This window comes from Mastigoproctus giganteus, chromosome 8, assembly GCF_048544385.1.
Source record: "Mastigoproctus giganteus isolate SK-2022 chromosome 8, ASM4854438v1, whole genome shotgun sequence".
Taxonomy (NCBI): domain Eukaryota; kingdom Metazoa; phylum Arthropoda; class Arachnida; order Uropygi; family Thelyphonidae; genus Mastigoproctus; species Mastigoproctus giganteus.
In genome coordinates, this window is record NC_143582.1 from 30,006,968 (window position 1) to 30,030,919 (window position 23,952).

Genomic DNA, 23,952 nt, shown 5'->3' on the forward strand with positions numbered 1-23,952 from the left:
AGAAAAAATTTGGGAACCAAATACTGCTATAATGATTCAGTATGCAGTCCTAATCAAACATCAGATGCTTTGTGGAAAAGACAAATGGTACACTAGATCTCTTATGAAATTAGCATTAGCATTAGTAGAGGTATATGATGCAAGAAAGCAAGCTTATACAGGGTGTCTCAAAAATATTGATACAAACGTTTAGGGGAAGTAGGTAACATCTAAAGGAATGTGAATCGCATAGGAACCCATAACCGGAAACGTCACGGGAAAGTAGTAGCAGAGGCACAAGAAGCAGAAATGACACAAGACAGTAATTAGTGGCAAACATTTATTTGACATAATATAAACAATGGAGTACGAGGTGGATGCATTTCATGATGTTACAACAAATGCCCCAAGGTTCCACCATGAGACGCGATGCATGCGTGACACCGACGCAGCATGGATTGGCGGACATGGTCGAACACAACTGGAGTTTCTTTGACGGTAGCAGCAGCGCAGGCGAGTCTCGCCATGAGATCCGTTTTCGTCTCCACAGGCGATTCATACACGATAGATTTGAGGGCTCCCCACAGAAAGAAATCAAGGCTCGATAAATCAGGTGAGAGTAAGGGCCAGGCAACGGGTCCACCACGGCCAATCCATCGACGCCCAAAACACCTGTTCAAATGGTCACGAACACACCTTCCATAATGGGCAGGTGCCCCATCATGTTAAAACCAAATGTTGCGTCTCACGTTTGCTGGAACATCGTCAAGTAACCCTGGTAGAACTTGTTCAAGAAAGATCTGATATTTAGCGGAGTTCATGCGGGATGGTAATAGGTATGGGCTGACTAAGCAGTCACCGACCATACCTGCCCACACATTTATTGCAAAGCGATGTTGTGCCACATGGAGGTGCACACCGTGTGGGTCCTCTGCTAATCCATACACTAGGTGCACATCTGCCAGCTCACAGTTCGTATATCGATGCATGCTCTTCATGCGGCGACTACTGCTTGAATGAGTAAACCAGAAATTTTCCCTCTCGCAAACTGATGAACAGCGCCATGTACCGACTTACGGTGATGTTTCCGGTTATGGGTTCCTATGCGATTCACATTCCTTTAGATGTTACCTACCTCACCTAAACATTTGTACCAATATTTTTGAGACACTGTATAGCATCAGCCAAAAAAAAAAAAAAAAAAAAAACCTTTCTCATTTCACCCATCTATTTGCTCCAGATTTTTGTCCAGTTCTGCCTTGAATTTATTTAAGCTATCAGCTTCTATGACATATAGAAGTTTGTTCCAACAATCAACCACCCACTGGCTAAAGGCAAATTTCTGCACATCTGTTCTGCAACTGTCTTTCCTCAATTTTAATTTATGTTCCCTCGAGCGATTAATCTGGGCAAGAGGAAGAATTCCATCAGCATTGAGCTTGCTCAAACCATTCAAGGCCTTATACACCTCAATAAGATCATCTCGCAGGTGGCTAGTCTCCAGACACTGTAATTTGCAGAACTTAAGCCTTTCTTCATAAGAGCAACCCTTTGTTCCATTCACTAATCTTGTTGCCTTTCTCTGTACTCGTTCCAGCAGCTCTATACCCTTCCTAAATTGAGGCCTCCAGACCTGTATACAGTATTCAAGGTGTGGCCTGACCATTGCCGTATACAAGGAGATGATCACCTCCTTATTCCTGTGTATCATTGACAAGACACCATGAACTACTCTTGCAGACTGTCTGCACTGCTCAGAAAACTTCATATCTGACTGCACAATTACCCAGGCGCCTCCATAGCCAGGTGGGAAGGAGCAGCAGTGCGCAGCACATGCTTCTTGATTAGACTGGGATTTGAGCTCGTCACCACCAAATACGGAGGATGCAGAAAGGTCAGGGAATAACCACTGCATATTCCCGGAGCAATATGGCCTTAGTTGCTAATGCTCCTAAAAACCAAATAACAAACAAAAACAAAACAAAAAAAAAATGCACAATTACCCCCAGGTTCTTTTCATCCTATGCCTAGAGCAGTTTTTCTGTCTTATTTTTGGACTCTTGACTGCTTTAGCGGGTAAAAATCCCATAGACTCTATAAACCACTCCTGTTTGCTGCTGTTGGGACATCACTTCCAGTCCACTGACCTGGAAGCTGTGTTTAAAGTATTTCATCTCTATAAGGTAAGGTAATGGGGAGAGGAAGAGATACCTACCATTTTTGAAACATAATTTCTCTCTCTCTCTCTCTCTCTCTCTCTCTCTCTCTCTGTGTGTGAGTTGCATAAAAATGTTTGCAGCATGTAAATATAGAGATCAAAATCCATTCAATTTGTATTTTTGATTAAAAAAAAAAATAGTCCACATTTTTGAAACCAAGTACACAAAATATATGACTTTGAGATATATCTTTCATGCCTTCCTGATAGTTATTGGGCCCTCCACCTCAACTTTGAGCATCATACATGTTAATGTTTCGCATGCAAATAGAAGTTATACTCATCATTGAAAATAAAATGGTGAAGAATGGGTTCTTTGTTGGATGCTTTACATTTTCTCTTATGTTCTGTAATGTTTTACTGTAAAGCTTCTCATTTATAAAGTTAAGATGTAAATATTCTCTGAGTGCTTTCCATACTATTGTGTGAAGATTGTTTGGTATTTTGATTTTTTATAGTTCTTTGCAGATATCTGCTTCTCTTGACTGTTCCAATGCTCTACACTTAGCTTATTGGCTTTTCTTCAGTGGACTATACAACACCCAGTATCCATGAAATTTCTTTGCCACTCATACATGCACTGATGGTTTATTTGGAGGATTTTTACCAAAAAAAAAAAAAAACCTGCACTGCACTTAGGGTCAAACTTTCTTGCACCCATAACATTGGTTTTTTTTTTTTACAAAAATCTGCCTTTTGGACAGTTCATTAGGAATAGGGATAAAAGCTAATGGAAATAGACTTGTAAGGCTACTCTTGCATTGTCCTGTATAATTCCAGAAATGTGATTATTTTTCAACCACAGCACAAATGAAAATGAAATAGTTCAAAAATTTTAATAAAATAAAATAAAACTGTATGAAATCAAATATAAACAAACAAAAAAATAAATAAAATTTCCGTAAGGGGTTGGTAGCATCTTCATTCATGACTACTGCCACAAACAATTTTGTTTAACGATTTTAACCTCTAATTAAACTAAAAAAAAAAAAAAATATATTTTCTTGTGTGCCAGTTTGTTTTACTTGACTCATGGTCATGAGCTTTTCAATACCTCTATCATCTGTTCAACTGTATTCTTATAAATTTGCAACTTGCTGCCATGTTTTGTTTTTGTGTAATTAATTTTTAAATTATGCTTGTCGTCTGACGCTGTACTGTATATATTATTTATGTAATGTTTAATATATACAATGAGTTGGCTTTGCATTAGCAATACCGATCTAGTACTTCATAGGGCTCCCTTTTGCACATAATATAGCCCATACGTATATTGGCATGGACTCCACAAGATGTGGCAGGGTGACCTGTGATAGTGCTACCCAGACATTGCACAATGTGTCCAGTGATGTGTGCAAATTATCAAGTGAATGGTTGTAATATCGAATGACGTTTTCTGTTAGGTCTCAAACATGCTCAATTGGGTTGAGATCCAGTGAGTTAGGTGGCCATGGTAGGACAGGAAATTCATTGTCATGTTCCTGAAACCAGTTAGCAACCTGCTGAGCCTTGTGACATGTTGCGTTTTCTTGTTGTATGCTGTTGTTGTCTGGATACACTGTTGTCATGAAGTGGTGTTCTTGATCAGCAATGATAGAAAGGTAGGCATCCATCAAGCATTTGATCAATGGTGATCTGAGGACTGGGTCATGCCACAAAAACAATCCCCAAACCATAACACTACCACCTCTAGCCTGTTGAATGTCAACAGTACATCCAGGTGCCAATGCCTCGTCTTGCTTTCTCCAGATGTAGATGCACCCATCAGCATAGAGTTGGAAATGGGATTCATCAGACCAGAATTTCCACGTGTCAGTGGTCCAGTGTTAGCATTAGCATTAGCAGAGGCATATGATGCAAGAAAGCAAGCTTATTCAGCATCAGCCAAAAAAAAAAAAAAAAAACCCACTCCCATTTCACCCCTCCGTTCGTTCGAAATACCTGTCCAGTTGAGCTTTAAATTTGTTTAGGCTATCAACTTCAACAACAAGTGATGGAAGTCGGTTCCACCAACCAACCACCCGCTGGCCAAAGGCAAATTTCCGCACATCTATCCGACATCCGTCCTTCCTCAATTTGAATTTATGCCCTCTCAGGTGATTATTCTGAGAAAGATGAAGAATTCCATTGGCATTGAGCATGCTCAAACCATTCAAAGCCTTATACACCTCTATCAGATCACCTCGCCGGTGCCTAGTCTCCAAACTCTGTAATTTGCAAAACTTAAGCCTTTCTTCGTAAGAGCAACCCTTTGTTCCATTTACTAATCTTGTTGCCCTTCTCTGTACCCGTTCCAGCAGCTCCACATCCTTCTTGAAATGAGGCCTCCAGACCTGTATACAGTACTCAAGATGTGGCCTTACCATTGCCTTATACAAGGGAATAATCACCTCCTTATCCCTGCTAGAAAAATTCCTGTATATCATTGACAAGACACCATGAGCTACTCTTGCAGCTCATCTGCACTGCTCAGAGAACTTCATATCTGCCTGCACAATTACCCCCAGGTCCTTTTCATTCTCCACCACTGTCAGTGTAGTACCGCAGAGTTGATACGTTGCTCTGGGGTTACTGTTTCCCATATGCAGCACTTTACATTTGTCGATGTTAAACCTCATTTGCCACCTCTCAGCCCATCTGTTCAACCTTTCCAGATCCTGTTGCAGCAGCATAGCGTCAGTATTGTCCTTAACGACCCTGCCAACCTTTGTATCATCTGCAAACTTGGACATTAAACTTGATATCCCATCATCAATATCATTTATAAATACAGAAAACAACAATGGACCCAACACTGAACCCTGAGGAACTCCACTCATAACATTAGTCCACGTTGAGCAGTGTCCATTGATTACCACTCTCTGTCTTCTGCCACTCAACCATCCCCTTATCCATAGCAGCAATTTGCCTCCAATGCCACACTGCTCTAATTTGTGCAGCAGTCTTCCATGTGCAACAGTATCAAAAGCCTTTCTAAGATCCAAATATATAATATCAAAGTTATTCCCTGCATCCAGTTCTTTTGTGACTACATCATAGTATCCAATCAAATTGGTCAGGCAAGACCTGCCCTTAACAAAACCATGCTGCGTCTGAGCTATAACTGAATTCTTGTCTAGATGATCCTGCAGTGCTTCTTTAACCAGTGCCTCCATTAATTTACCTGGAACAGAAGTTAAACTAACAGGTCTATAATTACTTGTGTCAGCCTTTGATCCTCCTTTGTGAATTGGGGTTACATTTGCACATCTCCAGTCTATGGGTACCTCCCCTGAGTCCAAAGAAGCTCTCATAATTATGGCTAGGGGTTTGCATACTTCCTTTGCTGCCTCCTTTAATATAACTGGATAGATCCCATCCACCCCAGGTGCCTTTTTTATGTTTATCCTCAACAATCTCTCCTCCACTTTCCTCTCAGTTATTACAAAATCATCCAGCTCACTGCCAATGTTTACTTTACCTACATCATTCTCCTTCCTGAATAACTCCTCAAGCGTGAATGTAGATGCAAAATACTCGTTTAGATTGTTAGCCACCTGAGCAGGATCCTCAACTGTTGAACCATCAATATCCAGTGGACCAATCTGATTCATCCCTTTCCTTTTCGAGTTCAAGTATGTAAAGAACTCTTTTCTGTTTTTCTTTGCATCCTTTGCCAAGGATTTTTCATAGTCTGCCTTTGCCTGCCTAATCTCCTTTGTGACTTGGTTACAGACCAACTTATATCTATCATAGGCTTCCATGTCATCCATTAATTTGTATGTATCCCATGCATTTTTTTCTCTGCCACATGTCTCATTAGTTCATCTGACAACCATTTAGGCCTAAACCTTGAACAATATTTCTTAGTTGGTATGTAAAGCCTGGTAGCCTCCAAGATTAGTTCCTTGAATGCTTCCCATTTTGAGTTTGCTGTTGGTAACATCATCAGTTGGTCCCACTGTATAGAATTTAAATACTGTCTCAGACCATCATAGTCGCCTTTACGAAAACAAAAACCCTTCCCTTTACCTCTGATGGTAGTTACCTCCTTGAGTAAATCCCACTTCAACACACTGTGATCACTGCCACCTAGTGGTTCATTTATCTGCAGGTTCTTAATGCATGAAGAATCACTACTGATAATCAGATCAAGAGTATTGCTCCCTCTTGTTGCCTCACGAACATGCTGATGTAGAAAATAATCATCCAATAAATCCACAAAAGCCTTGCTAGTGTGCGAGTGACCAACCCACAAATTCCAGTCAATATCTGGGAAATTAAAGTCCCCCATTATAAGACTCTCTGATTTACTGGCCCACTCTATTTCCCTGTACAATATCTTATTATACTCATCAGAGTCATTAGGCCTATAGCACACTCCTACTCTCAATTTTGATTTCCCTATGCTTATGTCACACCAAACTGACTCGACACTGCCCTGTCCATCGATGTCGACTGGCTTCACTTCCTTAGACTTTGTGTTTCTTAATTAATAGCATAACCCCTCCTCCCCTCCTGTCCTGTCTATCCTTTCTATACACATTGTATTCCCCAAATTCCAGTTCCGCATTACTTATATCTGTGTGACACCACGTCTCGGATATCCCAACAATATCTGCCTTTGATGTTTTGAGCAATACCTCAAATTCATCAAATTTATTTACCAAACTCCTAGCATTGGTGTACACGCAGGTATACATGCACCTGTTTCTATTCTTAGCTACCCTAACACAACCCATGTGTTTACTTGTACCGCAATGACTACCAGCAGTCTCTGAAATATCCTACATCTTGTTTTTCAGACTTCTGCTCATTTCAATAGAAGCAGTGCAAGAATCACTTCCACCTCTGCCACTGGCTACTGTTAATCTATTAGTCCTTGTATCCCCCCCAACTAGCAGTTTTCCGACCCACCTAACACTGCCTCGACAGCATCAGCAAAAATTCTTGCACCCTTTCTATTTAAGTGTATCCCATCCCTGTAGAAGCAATCTCTCCTGTTAACAAGTACAGTCCAGGCTGAAAAAAATTCTACCCCTTGAGCCTTGCACAATCTTTCCAGGGCCGAATTGATCGACAAGGCTCTCATCATATACTCCCTCCTATCGTGTCTGGGCAGAATTGCAGACACTTTCAAGTTCAACCCTAATTCACGGCTTTTTTTCAACAGTGACCTGTACTTGCTAAGTAATTCCGCCGGTCTCCTACTCTTAATATCATTAGTGCCAACGTGTACAACTATATCACCTTTTGTGCCCTTAAAAGATGATATCCGCTCTACGTCATCAACCTTTGCCCCTGGCAGACATACCCTGGTCCTATTCCACCTATCCTTTTTACAAAGTATGTTCCCCGTTTCCCTGACAATAGAGTCACCAACAACTACTAGTTCCTGTGGGACCAGCGCATTCTGCCTAGGGGGCTGCTTCTGTGTTGCCTGATGACCAAGTGCAAGCTCTGGCGTTGATGTGGGCAGCTGAGAGCTTGATGGGCCCCTCAATTTATTTCCTTCGAGGGCATCCACCCTGTCCTTCAAGCTCTCATAAAGGCCCATAACAACGCTGAGTTGTCGCCTGATTTCCTTGCACTCCTTACATCGTGCACACACAAAGACATCCCCCTTGGCAATATCATGTCCCGTACCCGACTGCTCCGCAAACATCAAGCAAACAGTGCATTTTAATAGACTGTGATTCAGAGGGCAACTGCCCCCCTCAGTTCTCCCCTGAACCACAGCACTCCCATTAGCTTGAGCCTTTTGCTTTGCTGCTCTGGTCAGAGTCATGATTCCGATTTAATTCAATAAAATTCAAAACAAAAATTAAATCCTTAAGTTATATCCCAAAACAGTTATGTTATATATATATTTTTTTCGGTATCTAGTGTTTTCTACGAGTTCCCTTTATACAACTTCCGTATCACGTGTACCACTATAGTTATGTATTAATTATTTGTTACGATTAAGTCGTTATATATATATATATATATATATATATATATATATATATATATATATAGAGTTAAAAGTACAATTTAATTGACAATAAAGTTTATCAAGATTAATAGATTTACTGATTAATTGACAATATTATATTATGCACTATACGACACTAAGCTTATGCTATCGTGTAAAAATGGCGGGAATTCACGAACGGTATTTCTACGGACTCGTAAGTATTGATTAGCTTCCAAATCTCGCTATCTCAATTTAGAATAAACTAAGGATCCTGACTAGGTCTATAATCTACTTATAGAAGATAATTTGATATAACAGTTGGTTAATAAATCGACTAAATTTGGTTAAAAGAAAAAATTTGGTTTGTGACACGTGGATTTGATACCGTTACCGATACTAAGTAATATCTACAAAATATCTACAAAGTGTTGGTGCTGACATGCCCATGCAAGGCACAGTTTCTTGTTTTTCACAGTCAACATGGGTTTGCTAGAACAAACTTCCATCTGTTGTGAAAGTTGATAGTTTAAATAAATTCAAGGAGGAACTGGACAAACATTTAGAGGGAATGGGGGTTTTTTTTTGGCTGATGCTACATAAGCTTGCTTTCTTGCATCACATGCCTCTACTACTACTACCCGTGGCAGCCATTGACTGCCATACCATATTCAAGCTGATGTCTGCCACAGACAGTACATGTGGACGTTGTCCTTGCTATTTCTATGTTGTATTGGGTGATTAGCTGGGCCACTATGCTACAAGACGGGCATCAACCACTTGTGGCCATCCCACATATGATCTTTGGCTGCTGCTGTTGAGTCTGCCATGGTAGACTTGTAACACCACAGAACAAGCACTTATTCTGTGCTTATTCTAAACACTTATTCACTTAACCATGTTGGCCATTTTCAAGATATTGCCACGTCTTGCCTCCCCACAATAATTCCACATTTGAAGTCAAAAAGAACTCAACACAGACCCATTCTTCCTTACAGGCACTGAAAAACAGATTACCATGTGTGCAAACAACAATCTTATATCAGATGTTCTGGACTTTAAGCCTTCACTCACTATCATTCACAGACCAGTCCATCCCTACTAAAGGGGATGTTTCTGATGCAAAGCTACATCAGTGTTTGTAATAATATGTAATCAATTATTTAATTTTTAAGTAACATTTTCTTATTACATGTATTTCTGCTTCTTTCATTTTTTTACGAACTGATAATATTTAGTCTTTTTAGTTAAATTGATAAACTTTCTTTAAATTTTTTTCATGTTTCATGTTCTGCAAAACAATAAAAAATAAAAATTAAAGTTTTCAATAAAAATTATTCAGTGTCATTTTGCATAGTAGCTTAAAATATATTCCTGATGTACCTTAAACATTTTTATCATCTGCAAGCATCAGATGCAAAACTATGGCATGCTGTGTGAGACTGTACCATGTTACTAATGCTACAAAAAGCATACTATACTAATTAAAATAATCTGCTTTTGAAACTACAATAGTTAGCAACAGTAAACTTTTCTGTTATTTTAAAAAATTGTAATTGCAATTTTTAAATTCTCCATGGCATCTATGAGATACCAGCACAAGCTTTCTAATTTTTCTATAGATCTTTGATTTTGCAGCTGAACATGAATAGCTGCCCATGTGGCATCTGGCAGACTCTATATGAGCATCTGTTTCAGTTCTGGAGATGAATAACCATAAATTTTAAGAAATATGATAAAATATATATCTATGTTATTATTATTGTGACTTTTTCCTCGTTTATATTTATTCAGTATTTTGTAAATGATTTTAGCAAATCATAATTAATAAAAATCAGTTTCAATTCAGCAAAGTTAAAAATTAATTTTTTTTATAATTAAAACAAAAGGTGTCTCACAGGTGCCATGCGAGTGTATTTGTTCCATTTAGAGCCCAAATAATGGAACATTACTTTTCCAGTCATATTTATCTTTATATACTGGTGGTTTATTATAAACTATAAGGTGTGAGTTATGATTTTTTGATTGTTTTTTAAAAATTGTAAATGAAATTAAATTCTCCATGGCATCTGTGGGATACCAGCAAGATCTTTCTAATCTTGCGATAGAGCTTTGGTTTTGCAGCTAAACATGAATAGCTTCCCAAAACCTCCGTAGCCAGGTGGAAAGGAGCAGCAGTGCGTAGCACACGCTTCTTGATTAGACCAGGGTTCGAGCCCATCACCACCAAATACGGAGGATGCGGAAAGGTCAGGGTATGACCACCGCATATTCCAGAACAATATGACCTTAGTTGCTAATGCTCCTAAAAACCAAATAAACAATAAATAAACAACAGCTTCCCAAAACACAACCGTTCATGAGGAATCTGGAAGACACCATATGAGCATCTCTTTCAGTTCTGCAGATGAGTAGCCATAAATTCAAAGAAATATGATAAAAAAAAAAAATTTTTTTTTAATGCTATTAAAAAATGTGGGACTGAGATGAAAAGTTTTATAATCACATCTAGTTTCCCTACTTGCAATAAGTGTTCAAGTTATATGTTCATTCATTATTGACCGTTGTGGGTGCTCTTGTATGCCATCAGGAAAATATAAATTTTATAAAGTATTGTGTTTTTTTTTTTTTTTTTTTTTTAACTGTTGAAGGTACTGTATATTTTATGACTCATAATTTCAATGGAAAGTTAAAACTTGTATTGCTGTTATGATTTATATGGTGTCATGGAGGATATATATATTATTATTATTATTTTATATATTTTTGGAGTAGTTAACACCTATTAAAGCATTTGTCATTAAATATTGCTCTTCTTATAGGTTCGTCTCACTAAAGAGGAACTTGAAAAACTTTCAAAAGAAGACTTGGTTAAAAAGTAAGAATCCTTTAAATAAAATTCTTAAATTAACTAAGACCACCTGTTGCCCATACTCACTTGCACACATACTAGAAATGATTTATTCAAGCTATGGCCAGTTGTGTAAATAAAATATACTTGAATATACCAACATGAGTGCCCACTGCAGGTGCCTTTTTTAGGTTTCTGTAGTCTGAAGTTTTATGCTCTTAAACTACTAGAGTATGAAAACAATTTAAATTAATACATTAACCTGTAGCAAAATTTTTTTAGGCACCTTCAGTGGCCACACATGATGGGGGTGGGTGGGAAGGAATTGGAAATCAATACTTGACCAGATGGATGAATAACATGACATAAGAAAATAAATGTATACTGGTACTATCCTCAGGGTATCCCAATTTTCCCAATGCAATTTATTGAATTGGAAAGAAAAACAAATTTTATGCTTGTAAAAATTTCATGCTTTGTCTTTTGCTTATATGCAGACAGAGGTGCTGAAGGCTGTGGAATTGGTGGATTTATCCTATTGGAGCTAGGAATTCATGTTCTTCATGAATGTGAAGAACTAACTTTATTTTCTGCTGAAACTGTAGCACTACTCTCCTGGTCATTTAGTTTAGCATTCCTCTCCTCATAATTGTCACCATTAAAATCAAATAATTATGGATATAACCATGGTTGGTTGGTTATATGTTGAAAGTCCTCTGTTCTGCTGCTACTTGGGAGTAGCAGCAGAACAGGGGACTTTCATTTAACTTTATTACCATCATTTTATATTACTAAAAGCCTTTTCCAACCTATTGGGCAGAAAATACTAGTTTTGATAATGTAAGCATACCTCCTCCTCTTACCCCCCCCCCCCAGAAAAATGCAATGCAATACAGTTTTAGTGTTTCTAAGCATATTTAGCTGTTGAAGAGGAGTTCATCAACAGTTGATAAATGTGGTTAATCAACTGATGAAGAGACCATATTCTATAAAAAATGTAGAAATGTTGCTGCAGGTGAATGTATTAATTTGCTTTTAGACTGCAGAAATATTTATAACTAATACAGTTTGTAAGTATCCATAAAATAAAGCAAACAAAATTGCATAAAAAAACATCATTATACAACATTTTTTACTGTGACTTCCTTCACAAGTTGTTTTAATCATGCACTTCAGATAAGTGGTATTTTCCCAGAAAGGAAATATATTATTCTCAGTTATACTTTATTCTCTTTGAGTTATATATTATACAACAATATGAGATGTTGTATAATGTCTTTTTAAGAAAACTTTGTATTGTTTTATGGTCACCTACAAATTGATATTTTGCACCAAACATATGTTAGTTAGAAAATTTTTGTAATTATATAGTTATAGAATTAGTCCACTCAATATTCGGTTCTCTTTGCATGGTCTTTAGATAATTAGTTCAGGCAAAATATGAGCTCTGTTTCTAATTATTATTGATAAGGAGCTTGGTAGAATTTTGTGTATTGTAAGAATTGCATTGCACAGAAGTTTACTGTAAACTAACTGTTTTTAGATATTGTTTATGTAATTCAGTCAACTTTTTTTTAACTTTCTCACACTCCTAATGTGGGCATATAGTATTATATATGATTATATAGCACATTAACAGCATCAAAATTTTTTTTATACTGCACATTGTAAAAAATTAAAATAACTTTTTTGTGATTGGAAAAGGGATTATTGTGCAATGTTCATCACAGCTTCTTCACTATAGCCATAGGTACTATTTCCAGTAGTCTGTTAAAGGTGAGACCACATTTTGAGCTTTAATATACCCATAAATTTACTATAAATAACATACTGTACTTGATGAGGATCGCACTGCACCACAGTATCAATAAAAAAAAAAAAAAAAAAAAATTTACACAACAAGATTTTACACAACAAAAAATCCACAACAAGTTTCCATTAAACTTCTGCATAATGCAGTTCTTACAATGTTTTAAATATATGTTTCCTGCCTTTCCAGCAGGATACCTTATCTCTTGCTGGTTTTTTGGGTGGGATGGGAGTTCTGATTGAGAAAGTTTCCAGTTTTTGGAATGTACCATGGTTTCAGGACAAAATTTGTGAATCCAGGTCTCATCAATATCATGAGAGGTTATTGTAAGACCTGGAACATGTTGGGATCGTCAGCAAGATTCTAAAATGGATCACAGTGCAGGAGGCAAAAGATTGTGATTAATGGTTACTCTTTAGATTTTTTTTTTTATGTGACCCCCAAACACGAGAGGTATTAGAACCTATAGTACTTAGTACCGTGCTTGGGTTGGAGGTTAAGAAGACGAAAGAAGATATTTGTTGACATTGGACTTGAACTTCTGTAGATTGTAATTTTCAGGAAATACGTATGAAGGAAGGCTGTTCCAGAAAACGGCAGTTGAATGAATAAATGATGAAGATGAAAAGTTGGTTCTGTGGGTTTGAAGTTGGACAGTAAATGGATGTTGGCTGGTGGCGGCACGTGTTCGGACTGTTTTGAAAGAGAGAGCGGGAATTATAGAAGCCAATTCAGAAGAACAGTGCCCATGGAAGTATCTGTAGAAGAGGCATGCAGCAGAAACAGTGCGTCTATGAAAAGGCGAGTGGAGAGACTCTGTTAGAGATGAATCATTAATTAACCTAACTGCCCTCTTCTGAATGGAATCAAGAAGCCTGAGAGAGGTTTTGGGAGCACCACCCCAGATGTGGAAACAATATTCCATGGCAGGGCAGATTTGCGATTTATACAGAGTGAGCAGCTGTTTGGAAGAAAAATAACGCCGAGAGCGAAAGAGAAAACCAAGTTTTTTAGATGCAGAGGAAGCAATATTTGTAATGTGCTTGTGCCAAGAGAGATTAGAAGTCAGGGTAATCCCCAAAAGAGATATATCATTTTGCCTAGAAATCGGAGTGTCACTAAAGATAAGCATAGGAGCAGAAGAATCCTTTTTGCGAGATATAAGACAAGACTGAGTTTTAGAAGGGTTGAAATCAACTAAGTTGTCTTTGCCCCACTGGAGAATTACCTGAAGATCACATTTAAGGAATTGGTAGCAGATTTTCGAGAAGTTGAAGCTGATTGAGCAGGACAAGGTTTCTCAAAATGGAAAGTTGAATGCAATGTGCTATCATCGGCAAAACTGTGGATAGGATTTCCAGTCAATGGAAGAAGGTCATTGATATACAAGAGGAAAAGAGTGGGGGAAAGAACTGAACCTTAGGGGACACCGGCATTAGGGGAGAAGTTAGAAGACAGAGAGCCATCTACTATCACCCTCAGTGAGCGATCACAGAGAAAACGGGATAACCAATTACTAAAAACAGTTGGCAAACCATAAGATGGAAGCTTGTTTAGAAGACCTTTACAAACACGATCAAAAGCCTTTGAGATGTCAAGAGCAACTGCTTGTGTTTCACCAAACTTTTCCATTGAAATTGTCCATAAATGGGTAACATAAGCCAGAATATCACCAGTGGATCGACACTGACGGAATCCATAGTGGCGATCGTTGATCAGACGGAAGGTTTCTAGGTAGTTTAAGAGTTGGCGGTTAATTGATTTCTCCATTACTTTAGAAAGAGTGGAAGTAATTGCAATGGGACGATAATTGGATGGGAGGGATTTGTCACCCTTTTTAGGAACTGGCTGGATATGAGCAAATTTCCAAGCAGAGGGAAAAACACCTTTGGAATAAGAAAGTGAAAAAAGGCATCAAAGAATAGGAGTAAGTTCAGGAGCACAGGTTTTGAGAACAAGTGGAGAAATACCATCAGGACCTGGAGCTTTCTTAGCATCAAGATTCATCAAAATCCTTCTGATATCCTTTTGACGGAAGACCACAGGAGGCATTGAATGGAGCGTGTTAGGAATGGTGGGAGATGTTTTACCAAGATCATTAATACATGAGCTGGAAGAAAAATGGGATGCTAGCAGGTCAGCTTTATCCTTGGCTGAAGTGATAACAGAACCATCTGGTTTGGACAGAGGTGGGAGCAGAGATGGGCAAAAGTTGCGGCAATAGCTTTGGCAAGAAACCAGAATACTCAGCTCCCATTAGGGCAAGAAGCAAGTTTTCTACTCTTAGCCTGTTTAAACTCTAGTTTGGACTGATTAATAACTGCTTTACAATTGTTGCGAGCTTTGGTGTAAGCAGAAAATGAAACTGAAGAATTAGAAACAAGCCAATTATGATATGCAACATTCTTCTCTTGGACAGCCTTAGCACATTTATTGGAAAACCAAGGTTTAGATAAAGGACGAGATTTTAAAGTGGAGTGTGGGATAAAGGATTCCATTCCTGCAAGAATAATTTCACTGACCCGATGTGAGCAAACGTGGACATCAGAAGTTTTGAAACAGTAATCCGACCAAGGAAAAGAAGAAAAGAAGTCTCGCAGGTCATCCCATTTTGCATTCTTGTAATGCCAAACAACACGAGGTTGGGAATAGCCATGAGATAAAGGTTCCATTGGAGAAGAGACAATCACCAAGTTGTGATTTGAAGTGCCTAATGGACCTCTCACTTCGACCGTGTACTTAGAAGGGTTGTTTGTGAGAAAAAGATCAAGCATATTCACTGTATGATTAGGATTGTCCGGTATTCTTGTAGGTAAATGAACAATCTGTGCTAGGTCATTAGTAATTGCAAAAGCCTCAGCATCTCGACCTGCTGGGTCGGTGTGACTAGAAAATGGAAGCCAGCTGGAGTTCTGAACATTAAAATCACCAAGGAAAATTACCTCACTGTTAGGAAAGTTGGACTGGAGAAAGTCAAGTTGCAAAGAGAGGAAGTCAAAGAGCTCCAAGTGATTAGTTGAGTTGGGGGAACGGTAGAGACAACAGATGAATTTGACACAATGAGGTAGAGAGATTTTAAGCCAGAGAAGATCAAAGAGAGGAGATTCCAAATTGCCAAGTCTCTGACAGGGAATATCAGAACGGACATATGCACAAGTACCACCTTTGAGGCAAAAGGAATCATACAGCGAATAATTTGGGCATCTGAGATGAGCAGTAGTTGAATCAACCGATAACTGAGATTCTGTCAGAAAAAGTACATGGGGTTTGGCAGACTGCAAGTGGAAATGGACATCGTTGAGATTAGAATTGGGACTACGTATATTTGTGAAATGAATTAGGAAGTCCTTGGGAGGTTTACATCTTTTCGCAGATAAGCTTGCTCTATTAGTTTGACAATTTATGGTGTATTCAATAGTGAGAAAAAGTGGGTGGGACATGCTGTATGAAGTAATGAAATTTTTGGATATGACGTACACATGTTAAGAATATAACCCAGATCCTTGACATAACGTGGCCTCGACAATGTCCCCGCATACGCACTACTCGGACTCCCTCCAGTCACTATCTGGCAGAGTAGCAAGATTATACACTAGCTGATCCGGAAGCCTCCTAGAGAGTTACCAATAGGTTCAGTCCGGTGTACTAACTAGCGACCGGCCTGCGAACAACATTTTAGAGCTGTACCCTCGAAATGTAAGGAATATTGGATCTTGCCACAACGTTCATCATAACCGCAAAAGTCATCAATCATACTGCATGATGGAAGAGATAGGGAAGGGTTGACCGGAACTTAGCCCTAGAGACTAAACATGGGTTCCACCACTTCAAGCCTCCAATAAGCAAAGTGGTGGTATTTCGGGGCTTAGAGGGGAACAGGTATCCTGTGTGTTATCAGACACTCAGCCTAAAACACTGATGGATCCAATATCTCTCTATTACAGAAGATTTAGGAGAAGTCCGGTTGGCCTGCCTCCCTAAAATCCACTCATGCACACCTTCTCGATGGTAAGCCCTGTTACGTCACTTAGGTGGCAACGAACGTGTAGAGTGGTTCTCTTCAAGACACCTGGTCAGCGTGAAGAGGAAAAGACCAAACCCTCCAGCAGTGAGAGCACAACAATACAAATGGCCCTCAGTCCCCAGCAGCTTTCACTCTCCCTCTTACGGCAGCGAGAGGATCAGAGTGGAAGCAGAGGGTGCTAAGAATCTCTGGGTACGACCAGGCTGCCATGCACGGAAATTGAACTTGGCCTGTTATAACGTACGATCACTCATCGGTGAAGACAGGATATTAGACTGGAAAAGGAATTAGAAAATGTGAATTGGAATATCATCGGTTTGGCTGAAACAAGAAGAAATGAATCACTTGTGGAAATCTGCTGTACACCAATGGAAACAGTGAAAGGAGTGAAGGTGGAGTTGGGTTTCTGGTCCATAAAGACTTTAAAAACAACATTTTGGAATTCAAAAGTACATCACCAAGGGTGTCAAGACTAATACTCAAGATTTCTAAGAGGTACAAGCTAAAGATTATAATGATTTATGCACCAACATCGAGCCATGATGATGAAGAGGTTGAAGAAATGTACACTGAAATTGAGAGTCTTCTAGATGAGCAGAAAACCCACTACACTATTATTATGGGGGACTTCAATGCTAAGGTTGGAAAAAGGCAAAACAGTGCAGAAAGAGGAACTATAGGAAATTTTGGAATTGGTGAAAGAAATAAGAGGTGAAAGACTTGTGGAATTTGCAGAATCTCAAGGACTGTCAGTAATGAACACTTTTTTCAAGAAAAGGGGGAACAGAAAGTGGACATGGAAGAGTCCAAATGGATTAACAACTAATGAATTCGACTTCGTCCTCACTAACAGAAGATATATTTTGAATGATGTTACCATCCCGAATAAGGTAAATGTTGGAAGTGATCACAGAATGGTAAGATGTACGCTTGATATAGATGTAGGAAAGGAAAGGAAAAAACTGACTCGAGTAAATAATACAAAGGTCTTTGAAATAACAGAGGAGGAGAAAAAGCAGTATGTACTGGAACTTAAGAACAAGTTTGAGCTTCTGCAGACTGCTCAGGACCAAGATATCGACGAGGAATATTACAACTTTCTGAAAGTGATAAAGCCCAAGAAACCTATAGGGAAACAGAAATCCAAAGAAGAAAAAATTAGTCAAGAAACACTTGTCATGATGAACCAAAGACGACAAATGAAGAGCAAGAAAAACACTGACAGGGAGAAAATTGAGTATACTGAGTTATGCAAAGCCATTAGAAAGAGACTCAGAGAGGACATAAGAAGATTTAACACAAGAAAAGTAGAACAAGCATTAAGGGAAAACAAAGGATTTAAATCAGCAGCCATGAGCAGTAATACAGAAAGACAAATGATACTGAAACTGAAGAATAGCGATGGTGTACTTATAAACAGCAGAGAAGGCATAATTCAAATAGCAGAAGACTACTATAGAGAATTATACAAGGAGCGAGGGAATGATACCAGCAGTGGGGAAGGTGGATTGCAAAGTAGCAACACATACGACATACCCGATATTCTTCCTGATGAGGTAGAACATGCATTGAAGAAAATGAAGAATCAGAAACCCCCGGGGAAGATGAAGTTACTGTAGAGTTGTTAAAATTGGGAGGAAGAGACATAACACAAAAACTGGCAAGGCTCTTCACAAAGTGCATTAGAAAAGGTGTGATGCCTAAGCAGTGGAATAATGCAATCATAGTTTTGCTGCATAAGAAAGGAGATAAATCAGAAATTGGAAATTATAGACCAATTAGCTTGTTATCCCATATCTACAAGTTGTTCACAAGGGTCATTACTAACAGATTAGAAAGAATACTTGATGAGAATCAACCGAAAGAGCAAGCTGGCTTTAGGACAGGATTCTCAACTATGGATCACCTTCACGTAATATCACAGCTAATGGAGAAAGCAAATGAATATAAAACACCATTATGCCTGGCATTTGTGGATTATGAAAAGGCATTTGACTCCATACAGCATAAGGCAATGTTTCGGGCACTGGAAAGACAAGGCATAGATACTCCATATATTATGATTTTGAAGAAAATATATGAGAGTGCTACATCCTTTATTAGACTAGACAAAGACAGTAGGAAATTTAAAATCGAGAAAGGAGTTCGACAATGAGACACAATATCTCCGAAGCTGTTTACTGCTGCCCTTGAGGAAGCTTTCAGAAGATTAGACTGGTCGCAGAAAGGAGTCAATGTGAACGGAGAGTACCTAAACCATTTACGATTTGCAGATGACATTGTGGTCATAAGCCACGATCCCAAAGAATTAGAGGAAAATCTTAATCAGTTATGCACAGTTAGTAAGGACTTTGGACTAAAGATGAATATGGCTAAAACAAAAGTAATGATGAACAAGTATGCCACGGAAAGGGAAATAATGATTGAAGGAGCAGTAATTGAAAAGGTGGAGTCATATACTTATCTGGGACAAGTTATTAGCTGTAATAATGATAAATGGCTGGAAGTCAAGAGAAGAATAAATTTTGGATGGATAACATTCAGGAAATATAGTCACATACTGAAGAGCAATATCCCAGTTTGTCTGAAACGTAAAATAATGAATCAATGTATACTCCCCACCATGACTTATAGAAGTGAAACTTGGGCACTCACCAAAAGATTGGAAGAGAAGCTAAGAACTACACAGCGAAGAATGGAACGAATTATATTGGGAATCAGACTGTTAGATAAGAAGAGAAACACATGGATTAGGCAGCAAACTCAAGTGAAGGACATTCTTATCAAAACTAAAGAACTAAAATGGTCTTGGGCAGGACACATATCTCGAAGACATGATGACAGATGGACTAAGAAAATAACAGAATGGTACCCAAGAGGAGCTAGAAGAAAACCTGGAAGACAAAGGCGGAGATGGATAGATGAAATTCATGAGTTTTTGAGTAGTAAATGGATGGCCAGTGCTCAAAACAGAAGGAACTGGAAAGTTGCTGGAGAGGCCTTCATCCTGCAGTGGATTGAAAATGGCTGATGATGATGATGATGATGGTGGTATTTCACCAGTTGATGAGAATCATCTACCACCTAGTACTGCCTGGTAACATAGAGGGGCAGCGTTCCTTCATGTGGTGTGGGCGCCACATCTCGATCCCTGCTTACTTTGGTTCACACCTGGGTGGTCACCCACCATGTACTTGTGCATAGAGGTTATACCCAGGATTACTAACAGTCCCACCATCGTGAAGATTCAAGCAGAGGATTTGGCTGTCACAGACTGTCCGGACTTCGCTGAAATTGGGTCCACTTGACTTGAGTGTCACCCGAATATCAGTTCCATCAGCGTTTGAGACTCCCAGGTAGCAAGTACAGCTTGTCTGGCATATCTGAGAGAATGTCTGTGACAACCTCAAGGAACCAAGATTGGTCCATTGTTAGAAGTGGGGTTTCCAAGGATTGGTTATTCTTTCTGGTGTACATAATATCAACTACGAGATAGAGGAGTGATGGCAAAATTTGCAGGTGACGCTAAGATTGAAAAAGTGGTTAATGATCAGCTCCAAGCATGCTCCTTCAGAATGACTTTAGATAGGTTTCAAGGATGGTCAGAAAAGTGGTAGGTATGTTTTAATTTAGTAAAATGAATGGTCTTACACATGGGGCTGAATTAAAAACATTTAAGGGAAAGAATGGGATTTGGGAGTGCAGATGGATGTGAAGTTCATTGAGAAAAATAGACAGGTGGCGAGGAAGGCCCATGCTGGCTTATTGGTAATTTATTGAACTTCTGCAGGAGGTCATTATCCCTTTATATAAGACTATTGTAGACTGCACTTGTATACTGTGGCCAAATATGGAGACCACCTAAAAAATAAAAGATATAGAGCTTCTTGAAAGAATCCAAAGACAGGCAGCCCACATATTAAGATCTGCAAAAGGGCATCCAAATGAGGAAAGACTTCAAATATGTGAGATGTTGAGCTTTGACATCTTAGAAGGGACCTAAGTGAGGTCTATAAGGCTGGGGGGAGGGGGTATAAACAAAGGCAAAATTTTCACTTTTTTAATGACTCCAGAACTAGGAGGCATCGATTGCAGAGAAAAGAAATTTAAACTAGATTGTAAGAAGTTTTTTTTAAGACAGCAAGTTGTTAATTATCTGGATAAATTACATTGTAGGTAGTTTAGGCTCACTTGGGGAAATTCAAAAGTTAGTCATATAGTTATTTACTTAAGGGTGGAGGAAACACACAGGTTGTTTATTTGGCTCGTACAGCAAAAGCCTGAACTAGCCAAAAGGGAGTCAATATGCAAATTAGCATCTTTGTACTATATGTCTAATATTAATGCTAATATTACCAGTTGGGAAAGGAAATCATTCTTTCCATTGTTGCACATAGCAAAAGTTGGGCAAAGGTAAAAAAAGCCAACATGAGAACCACAGAAAACTATGGGAAACTGATTGGACAAATTGGTTTGCTGCTACTGCACTTTAATGGTGTTTGCTCAGTAAGCAAATGGAGTGGTCTGGAGTAGAAGTCGAGAACAATATATTGATTGATAAGTAGGCATGACAGACGATGTACTGATTGGTGCGTGAACACAACAGATGATGATATCATAGCATTAAAGTGATTGATTGACTTTTGATATATATATATAAAGAAAAGAATATAAAGAACATAAAGAATCTTTCTTTCTTTCCCTGTTATTTCCTAACCTAACATTTAAGGTCAGGTTATTAAATATAACTAAAAATGAAGAAACCTTTTCCTTTTTTCATAACCTAACCTTAAAAATGTACAAAGAAATCAGTAATATAGTTTTTTAATAGCAAAAACATTCATGAACTCCAAAAATCTGCTTTTAATAATGAGATAAAACATAAAAATGAATGGAAAAGCGCTTCTTCAGGGGGAAAAATCAATTTCATGAATACAAATCATATATTTGCACTTCAATAGCTATTCGCAATTTGATTAATAATACAGTAAACCCCCACTGTTTGCGGTTTCGCGTATTTGCGATCGCCGATTTAATATAAAATGAAACCTAAAAAAATGTGAATTTTAAAGCGCCGTGAATATTTTCCGCCATAAAAAAACATGGGTGTGGCTAAATTAATCTTTCCTGGTCAAAACAGCGCTCAGTGGGTGGGGGGGGGGGGGAAAGAAGGGTGACAAAATCGCGAGCGTGGATGTTTCTCGCTAATCCTTGTTCAGTATGTGTTATGCGTTTGTCATGGAAGGTTTCGTCGTTTGCTTTTAATTTATATGTTTATAAATTGAATAAATTTATCAATTTATAAATTGATATGCTTACAAAAATGATAAATCTACCGTTTTGCAGTGTAAAACAGACTTTTTCGAGTGTATTAACGGAAGAAAGTGACTTTATTGTGGACAAGTTCTTTCTAACCCGTACAAAAATATCGCTACGAATAACAAGGGAAATGTGAAAAGATCAAAGAAAGTGATGACATTAGCGAATAAAATTGAGTTATTAGATAAAATTTCTAATGGTGAAAGTGTCTCCTCAGTGGCAAAACATTATAAAATCAATGAGTCAACGGTACGATCAATCAAGAAATCGGAAGGAAAAATCCGCCGTTGTGTCTGGGAAAACGCGCTAATTGCTTCAAAAATTTGCTCTGTAACTCGTGATGTTAAATTAGAAAAAATGGAAAAGGCTTTAAATCTGTGGATAGAAGACCTAACTCAAAATAAAATTCCTTTAAGTTCACTCATCATTCGTGAAAAGGCAAAACTCCTTTATCAACACTTTAGCGAAACTGGTGATAGCACTGGCGTGATGTTTTTTTTGCTAGCAAGCAAAGGGGCTGATTTGAAAGATTTGTTTGAAATTTCTAATAAATATTACATTTAATATTAAATTGTTTCTTATTTTCATTTCGATGCCATATGCTTGCATTTCACTATGTACTGTCTATGTACATAGTCATATTATGAAGGTACATATAATACATACATAGACAAAATTTTAGACTAGTTTTTCTTATATATTTCATACTTTGGAACGGAACCCCTTTATTACTATGGGAGCCATAACTCAGTATTCGCGACATTTCTCAGGAACATAACCCCCGCGAATAGCAGGGGTTTACTGTATTCTGAAAAACATCTTCATGATTTTTTCCCATAAATTTGACACCACATATATTCATTTATGTGACCCATCAATATATGTTTATATTGTTCAGAAATATGCATTCCAGTACTGAAACAGCAAAAAAATAGTTGTGGAAGTATAAAAACAATAAGCATTGTTAGTTAAATTGTGCAGATAGGGAAAGAAGTGGCAGTAATGGCTCTTAAAAATGGTCATTTTCGACTGCTACAAATGACAGTATACAAAGTGATTTCAAGCTATAAACTATTTTTTTGAAGGAAAATTAATGAACTTTCCCAATAGAAAGAACTTCTGAATTGTAAAATTATGGTGAAATAATCCTAACCAGACCAAGCAAGCTAATAATTTTAGGCATGTTATCCTCACTTGTGTAGAAAGTTCATTCATTTTCTCTTATTGCTGGAAATTGTCAAATTGAAAGTAGCTTATCCTGAGTGCTGCAATTGGAAGGTGACTCTACAGTGGTACATTGGGCATATTCTGTGGAACAACCTGAAAGCATTTAAACAAAAAAAAAAAAAAAAAAAAAAACTGAAATGTGTTTTCATGTTAGCTGTCTTTGGTTAAATGTGTAACTAGACTGAAAGAACAGCGGCAACCTCTCTGAATTCTCAACTAAATAAGAGGTTAGAAGCAGTGAGAAAAGCCATATGAGTGGTTTTCAAATCCAGTCCCTTATCCAAAATAAGTTTTGAAAGAAAGCAAATTAATGAACTGACTCAATAGAAAGAACTTCTGAATAGCAAAATTATGGTTAAAGCAATCCTAACCAGGCAAAGCAAGCTTATAATTCTAGGCATGACTCCTCACTTTTGTAGAAAGTTCATTCATTTTCTCTTATTGCAAGAATAAAGCAGTTTGCTTGATTCTTTTAAATGCTGTGCCAATGTTTGAAAATCCCAACATAACTCTTCAATCCAGGGTACCTCACATTCGTGTATGAGCTTATTACCTCTAAATATGTTGAAGAATGTTACATTTAGATTTA

At 38.1% G+C, this 23,952-nt stretch overlaps 1 long non-coding RNA gene across 2 annotated transcripts in view; it reads left to right on the top strand.

Moving 5' to 3' along the window:
• LOC150081401 (uncharacterized) overlaps positions 1-23,952 on the top strand; it is a 161,881-nt gene that overhangs the window by 99,103 nt on the left and 38,826 nt on the right. For both annotated transcript variants that reach the window (XR_016547271.1, XR_016547270.1), the window contains one exon: positions 10,955-11,010. This is a non-coding gene — a long non-coding RNA (uncharacterized LOC150081401). The remainder of the gene's footprint in view (positions 1-10,954; positions 11,011-23,952) is intronic.